Here is a 7,847-nt window from a genome sequence, read left to right as displayed (position 1 = left end):
TTTTAATTTACGCAATCGTGTTTTATTTTTTATTTTTTTTAACTTTCGGCTTTCTTAATCCCATTGTTTGCAAGTTGCAAATCTTATTTTCTTTAGACTAGTTTTGGCCACAATCAAATACTTACCAAATGACAATTGGTTAAATAGATCTAGGCCTATATAATGTTTCTTTTATGCTTTCTTTATTTCTTTGTAAATCCAAATCAATCTTTTTCACTAGTTTAGATATAAAAGCTTAGATTGTCACCTTTGGTACTTAAATCCACCTAACATTACTTTTTTTATTCCTTTGAGAAATGATACTTGAAAACTTATCACTTTATTACTTGATCAGTCTGTGCACTTGCAGTTATTACAAAAATAAGCTATCAAGTTTATGGTGACATTGCCATGGATTATAGTGGTGTTCGATTCAATATCAATAAGAATTCTCTACTTTTTATAATCTAAACATTTATTTTATTCTTATTTTTAACTATTTTGATTTTTCTTTGTTAGTAGGTGGAGTTTGAAAAGTGTTAACTTAGCTCTAATTAGTCAAGAGATTTAAAAACTTTAAGATGTCGAAGGAAAAAGCAAGCAACACCATCTGCACTTATAACCATGGAAAATGCAAACTAGTAACACCTAAAAATATAGTATTTTTTTCATGTTAAAATAGGTGCAAAAATTTTAAATTTGGTTGATTTTGGGTGCCTTAATGCCTATTTTATGATTTTTAAGGTTTTAAGTTTGTGGACTTCTTTTTCATGCAGTCCATGCATGTAAGCATGTAAGAGCTTTCAGCTCTATCATGGAAGCCTATAGTCAATTCACCCATCCATGTGGCCAAGAATGAGTTTTACTTGCACAAGGACACATCCACCTTTCTTATGGTATTCGACTAAAGCCAAAATGCAAAGAGATAATGCTTATTTGGAGAATGTGGCATGCATTAGAAATATCTTATGATTCATCACATTATTTCACCTCATTCCAAGAAGGATTGCATGCAATTTCAAGCTCACTTGGACACCAACTTATTTGGCCAAAGAGGTTTAATCTAAGAGTGACTCTTTGGCTTAGTCATAAAGGACTTTAATTGCACAAGGACTCTTATCTCTTATCTTCCATTTAATTAAGACGTAATTTAAGAAAACTTCATGCAATTTTCACCTAACATGGAGACTAGACACATTTAGTTAAAGAAGTTTGTGATGGACAAGAACTCTTTGATTGCTCTTTGAAAGATCATGATAAAAAGAGGACTCTTGCCATTTGAATTTAAAGAGTTTGGATGAAATTCAAATCCCTTGTCTTGCAATCCAAGAGTTAACTGAACCTACGCACAAGAATGGATCAAGATAGATATTACAAAGATCAAATGGCCAAGATTAAATCTAAAGAGACCATTTGGGCAAGACCACTCCATCATGTAGAGTCTAATTTGGCCATGATGAAATAGAGATCAAGATTAAGTTTATCATGTAGTATTTGAACTTGAAAACAATTCTCGTAATGCTATCCCCCTTGGCTAAATCCCTCACTATAAATAAGGAGGCCGTTATCTCATTTCATCATCCTTCATCCCATTATTCTATTCGCGTTTTTTAATTTTTTAGTTCTTTTCTTTTTAGTTTAGTTTAGTTATTGGCTTAGGTGACAGATTTGTCAATAAAAAAAGTTTTATTTGTTAAATTATTTTCTTGCAATCAAAGAAGTATTTTTCCAAGATCTTTTTTTCATTACTTTTAGATTTGTTTTTACTCTTTTATTTTTAGCAAGCATTTTCTATTTCTCAAGTTTTTCAACTTTAGCTCAATACAAGTTTTAGCTATTGCCTTTCCTTACAAGATTTCATGCAATTTAGTTTTCTTACTTTTCTATACAATCTTTAACCATTCGACCTTCATCATTTATTCTTATTTTTCAAGTTGTTTTCTTTAGTTCTTTATGGCTATTCTCTTTTATTTCCTAAATGACAGTTGGTGAAGTGAAGATCTAGGCCTACACTACTTTTCAACCATTTTTTTTCTTTATTTTGCAATTAACCCCTAATTTTTCAATTGTTTAGATATAAGATTTTTGGCTATCACCTTTGGTAATTGTAAGTAACCTAACATTTACAATCTATAATCCTTTAAGAGTTGATACTTGAATACTTTCATTTTTATTACTTGATTTACACACTTGCAAGCTATACAAAAAATGGCAATCACAAACAATGAAAATCAAAATACATTGAAGGATTATACAATCCCTAATGTAGATGGTTTCCAATCATCCATTCAAAGTACAGCCATTCAAGCTAATAATTTCATGATCAAGCATTCGATAATTCAGATAGTCCAAACTTCTGTACAATTTGACGAGCCACCAAGTGATGATCCTAAGTCAATCTACCTAATTTTTAAAAATTATGTGACATTTTTAAATACAATGGTGTTTTAGATGACACAATCAACTAAAACTTTTTTCTTTTTTTTCTTAGGGACAAGGAAAAAAGTTGTTTGTTTTCTCTACCATCTAACTTCATTACAACTTGGGAGGATTTGGTGTAAAAATTCTTAGCAAAGTTCTTGCCACCAGCAAAGACTATCAAGTTAAAGAATGAGATTACATGTTTATGCAAGTGGAGGGTGAAAATTTATATAATGCTTGGGAGTGATTTAAAGAATTGTTAAGAAAATACCCAGACCATAGTCTACCTCAATGGGTTCAAAAACAAATCTTCTACATCTATCTCAATCCATCTATGAGAACGATCTTAGATTCAGCTACTAGAGGAGCCATAATGAGCAAGACACTTAAACAAGCTCATGAGTTGATTGAAGAGATGGCTGCTAATAACTATTAATAAGGCATGAAAAAAAAGTTAAGAAATCTATTGGTTTATATAAGATTGATGTTATTTCTTCCATTAACTTTCAATTGGCAGCCTTAACAAAGAAGATAAAAGCCATAGGTTTTCCTCTCAACCTAACCTTGTCCATGCAATTCAAAACCTTTTTGTCTCATGTGATGTTTGTGAAAGATCCCATTCAAGCGATAAGTGCCAATATAAGGTAGAAATAGTCCAATATGCCCAATAGTCCAAACCCACCTATAACCTTTATAGCAATACATATAACTTAAGTTGGTGAAACCACCATAACTTTTCTTGGAACCAACCACTAGTCCTTTAAACAGAACAATAATTTTTACCCCAATCCACAACCCTTTAACACACCCCAAGAAAAGAAGTCAGTTTTAAGATTTTGAACTAGTTGATGCAAGCCAACAATGCCAATATCCAAAGCTAAACTGCATTAATAAAGAACCTTAAGAATCAAATAGGTCAACTAGACTAAGCCATAGCTAACCACCTTTTAGGAACCTTACCCAACAATACTAAGTCAAATCCTAAAAGATAAGGCAAGGAATCATATGGTGCTATCTACTTCTTTAAAAATGATAAGATAGATGAATCTCACAATGAAAACATAATGGATGAGCCTATGGTGGTAAACCTCTAAAATTTTATGATCAGCTTGAGGTAGATTTTATTGGAAAAGATGATCCAATGGAGTATGATGAGCTGTTAAGATTTATAAGAGAGATTCTAAAAAGATTTGAACCTATGAAATTGGAAGCCTTAAAAGCTTTGAGCCTTATAAGGAAATGAAAGAAGATTTTGAGAAATATGAGGAGGATCTTGAAGAATATATTGAAGGATCAGCTAAAAAAAAAGCAATGCTTATGTAAGTGGGAAAGCACTTTTGGAAAGCATTTAACTTGAGATTGAAGAGAAAGTTTAAGAAAAAAAGGTTCAAGAAGTAAAAAAGATAAAGATGACCCCATGAATGTCTACGCATAGACAATCTTTTGATGTAGCACAACCTACCCCAAGGTCGATTCCAAATAAGCTATTCAAAAAGTTAAAAAATGCCATATTTATGGAAGATTACAATCTTGAACTTCAACAACTTCTTCTTAAAAAACAGAAAGATCCAATGAGTTTCATTGTTTCTTGTAAAATTGTTCACTTCAATTTTGATGATGCTTTTTGTGATTTAAGGTCTAGCATTAATCTAAAGCCTTTAAATGTTTTTATATAGCTAGGTTATGGGAAGTTGAAACCTTTAACATGTACCCTTAAATTTGCTAATAGATTTGCTAAGAAGCCATAAAAAATGTTGGAAAATGTGCTGGTTAAAGTGAGTAGGTATGCTTTTCTTATGGACTTTGTTATGCTAGATATCGAGGATAATGAAACCCCTTTGCTATTAAGAAGACATATTTTTTTAACCTTTAAGGCCTTGATTAATGTGTACAATTGTGACCTTACCCTAAGATTTAAGGAAGAGAGAATGCAATTCATAACTAGGGGATATGGTATCCTGAGGGATGAAGATGATGTACACATAATAACAAAAGTGAAAGAAAAGGATAACCTTAGGGAGTCAACTTTAATTGCTAAACCTCCCAATCCTTTGTCATAAGACCACCTGGCAAGAATCACAACCCCTAGTCTTAGCAAGGTTAAATCTATGTTGAATTCTAGTTCAGTCTATGTTATCATGGCTATGAGAAATAACACACCTCCTAATACTAGTTCTGTTTATATGATTCCTTAAAAAAGGAAGCAATAAGGTAAACTCCTTTCTAAAGGGATGGGATAATTTGATACATTTAAGGATAGACCAAAACTAGTGTTGCTTGTAAGGCAACCCGAATTTTACTTTAATGGTTCATGTTTTATTTTATTTTGTTTTTATTATGATAGGTATGTTTTGATTTGCTTTTTCTTTTTTTTTTTTTTAGTTTTGTAGGGATAAGAGGAATGCTAGGAGATGCCTCATACAAAAAGATGATTTGGCCTAAAACAAAATTTTGGTAGTCTTTTTTCTTTTATTCTCAATTGATTTATTTTGAAGTGTCGTTTAAAGTAAGTGTGGAGGGGGAAAAGAATGCTTTGTAATTTTAAATGTGTTTTGGAAAGTTGTGACCCATATCTACTTGACATACTATATTTCATTATTATGCATACTTAGTTAAAATTGCATGGATTTTCAAAGAGTGACTTGAGTATGATATAAGATTTGTTATAAGTATGGTGAAGCAATGGAAGGAACTCTTAAGCATGCCTTTCTTTGGATATAATTTTTATGCATATATCTTTATTCTCTTTTAATGAAATGCTATGATTCTTGTGAAGTTTTGTGAGATGTTAAATTGCATGGAAATTCGAGATTATGAATAATGCTTTAAAATTTACCTGCTTTACCTTCGAGGTGAAATCCTAGGCTGTATTTGACTCAATAAGTGATTTAGGCATTTTTTTGGACTGTTTGAGCTTTTCAAGCCCACCATTTTTATGCATCCTTTGTACCCTTTTATTTTGAACCTTTTTATATATTTCTTTTTCCTTATTTATTTAGCTACATAATAAGCCAAAGCCTTTTTCTTTGATATTATCCTTTCTTTTTGTTTTACCTTAACCTAAAATCAGCTCACTCATATTGTTGGACACATTTATGTATCTGGGTGGAAAAAAGGTGCAAACGATGAAAACAAATTAACAAAAAAAAAAAAGAAAAGCAAGGTAAAGCTTTAATAAAGCCAAAAATGGCTTAGTGAGAAAAAATGTCGTGAATAAAAAATGATGCCTCAAAGTTCAAAAGTTTTGAAAAATTTTCAACTTCCACTAAGTCCAATAAATTTCAAGTAACCTGGGTACTGAGCCTAAAAATTTCCTTTTTCTTACCTTGACCTAAGCTTTACATTACAAGCCTTAAAGACTTTTTGATCTTAAGTCAAGTATGTAAGCCTAATATTAGTGAAGAGGGAGAGGGAAAGTAGACCTATGAAGTTAATTCTCTCTTTAAGTTGAACTAAGATAAGATTTTTTACATTTTTTTCACTTGAGTTATATGTTTGAATTAAAGATGGAGCAATTTCATATGTATGGATGAACATAAGATATTAAGAACTTGTTTTTAAAGAAATTTATTGTGAATCTATGTTTATGATTAACTTTGTATTATGCGATAAGTAAATGAATGAAAAATTTATATGATTTTTAATTTTATAAGCTTTTATAATAATTTTTAGTATTGTTAATTTAAGAATTTTGCTTAAGGACAAGTAAAGATTTAATTATGGGGATTTATGATAGCACCTAAAATTATAGTGATTTTATATATCAAAATAGGTGCAAAATTTTAAAATTTGATGGATTTTGGTGCTATTAATATAGTTTTTATAATTTTAAGGTTGAAGGCTTTTAATGTGATTTCCATGCAATGCATGCATGCATACATATAAGATGACATTTTGCCATGCAATGCAAGGATGTAGCCAAACACTAATGCCCTTTAATCACCTATGCATACAGTCAAAAGAGGAAGTTGCATTCGTGATAGACTCTTGCACCATTCGGCTAGATCAAAATGTCAGAGGATTGATGCACTTTTGAAAAATTTTGCACACATAAGGATTCTTACTTCCCTATTACATTCAACCATATCCATTCCAAGAAGACTTCATGCAATTTCAAGCTAGGATGGACACTACATGCATTTGGCCAAGGGTGTTTGAGATCAAAGAGAACTCTTTCGTTTATATTTTGAACAATTGTGACAAAGAAAAGACTCTTACCATTATAATTACTAGAGTTTGGATTGACTTTAACTACATTATCTTGAAATTCTACCTTAGCCAAACATATTAAGAAACAATGATCAAGATATGCTTCCCATCAACCAAAGGCCATGATGAAGTTCCAATGAACCCTATTTGGCCAAGACACTTCGAAGCCAAAGAATCCATAATCGACCAACCACTTGAAGATGAGGATTAGTTTGATGCTTTAGCATTTGAATAAGAATTGAACTCTTGTAATCTTATCCCCCTATTTAGCTGAACCTATTCCTATAAATAGGCAAGGTCTCTTAACTTGTTAATCATCCTTCATTCTTCACGTTTTTTCTTCTTTTGTTTTTTATTTCATTTTTTAGTTTTTTTTAGTTTCTTATTATTGTCTTAGGTGACAAGTTTGCTAATATAAGTTGTTTTTAGATTCTTTTCTTTAATCAAAATAGTCTAGTTTTCTTTAAAAGTTTTTCATATACTCTTTTTGGCTTTGCTACATTGTTTACAAGATCTTATAGTTTCAACAATTACTCTCTTTTCCCATTTAAATTTTGGTTACAAGCAATCTTACTTCTTTAAATTAAGTTTTGATTCATACAATCTTGTTTTATATTTTTAATAACTTTTGACCTTCTTAATCTCATTGTTTTCAAGTTGTAAATCTTATTTTCTTTAGATCTAGTTTTAGCCACAATCAAATACTTACCAAGTGACAGTTGGTTAAGTAGATTTAGGCCTATATAATTTTTCTTTTATTCTTTCTTTATTTCTTTGCAAATCCAAATCAATCTTTTTCACTAGTTAAGATATAAACGCTTAGATTGTCACCTTTGGTACTTGAATGCTCCTAACATTACATTTTATAACCCTTTGGCAAATAATACTTGAATATTTATCACTTTATTACTTGATCGATCTATGCACTTGAGTTATTGCAAAAATAGGCCATCAATGAGACAAAAATTTCCTTTTTTCTATCTTGACCCAAGCCTTCCATTACAAGCCTTAAAGATCTTTTGATCTTGAGCTAAGTATGTAGGTTTGACATTAATGGAGAGGGAAAAAGAAAGTAGACATACGAAGAATATTCTATCTTTAAATTGATATGTGATAATATATTTTGCATTCTTTTTGTTTAAATTATATGTATAGATTAGAGATGGAATATTTCATATGCATAAGAGTTGTATAATATTGAAAGCTTACTTTTGAATAAGTTTCTTGTTATCAATGTT

At 30.7% G+C, this 7,847-nt stretch overlaps 1 non-coding gene across 1 annotated transcript; it reads right to left on the bottom strand.

Moving 5' to 3' along the window:
- Positions 1 to 2,579: 2,579 nt before the first annotated feature.
- Positions 2,580 to 2,685, bottom strand: LOC149515655 (small nucleolar RNA R71). Its single transcript, XR_016326375.1, has one exon. It is a non-coding gene; the product is annotated as a small nucleolar RNA R71 (small nucleolar RNA).
- Positions 2,686 to 7,847: the final 5,162 nt, after the last annotated feature.

The sequence above is a fragment of the Durio zibethinus genome, chromosome 12, assembly GCF_047325235.1.
Source record: "Durio zibethinus cultivar Kanyao isolate XHJ-2024 chromosome 12, ASM4732523v1, whole genome shotgun sequence".
In the NCBI taxonomy this organism is placed as follows: domain Eukaryota; kingdom Viridiplantae; phylum Streptophyta; class Magnoliopsida; order Malvales; family Malvaceae; genus Durio; species Durio zibethinus.
The sequence above is the reverse complement of the archived record's forward strand: the minus strand, read 5'-3'. Positions and strand labels throughout refer to the sequence as shown.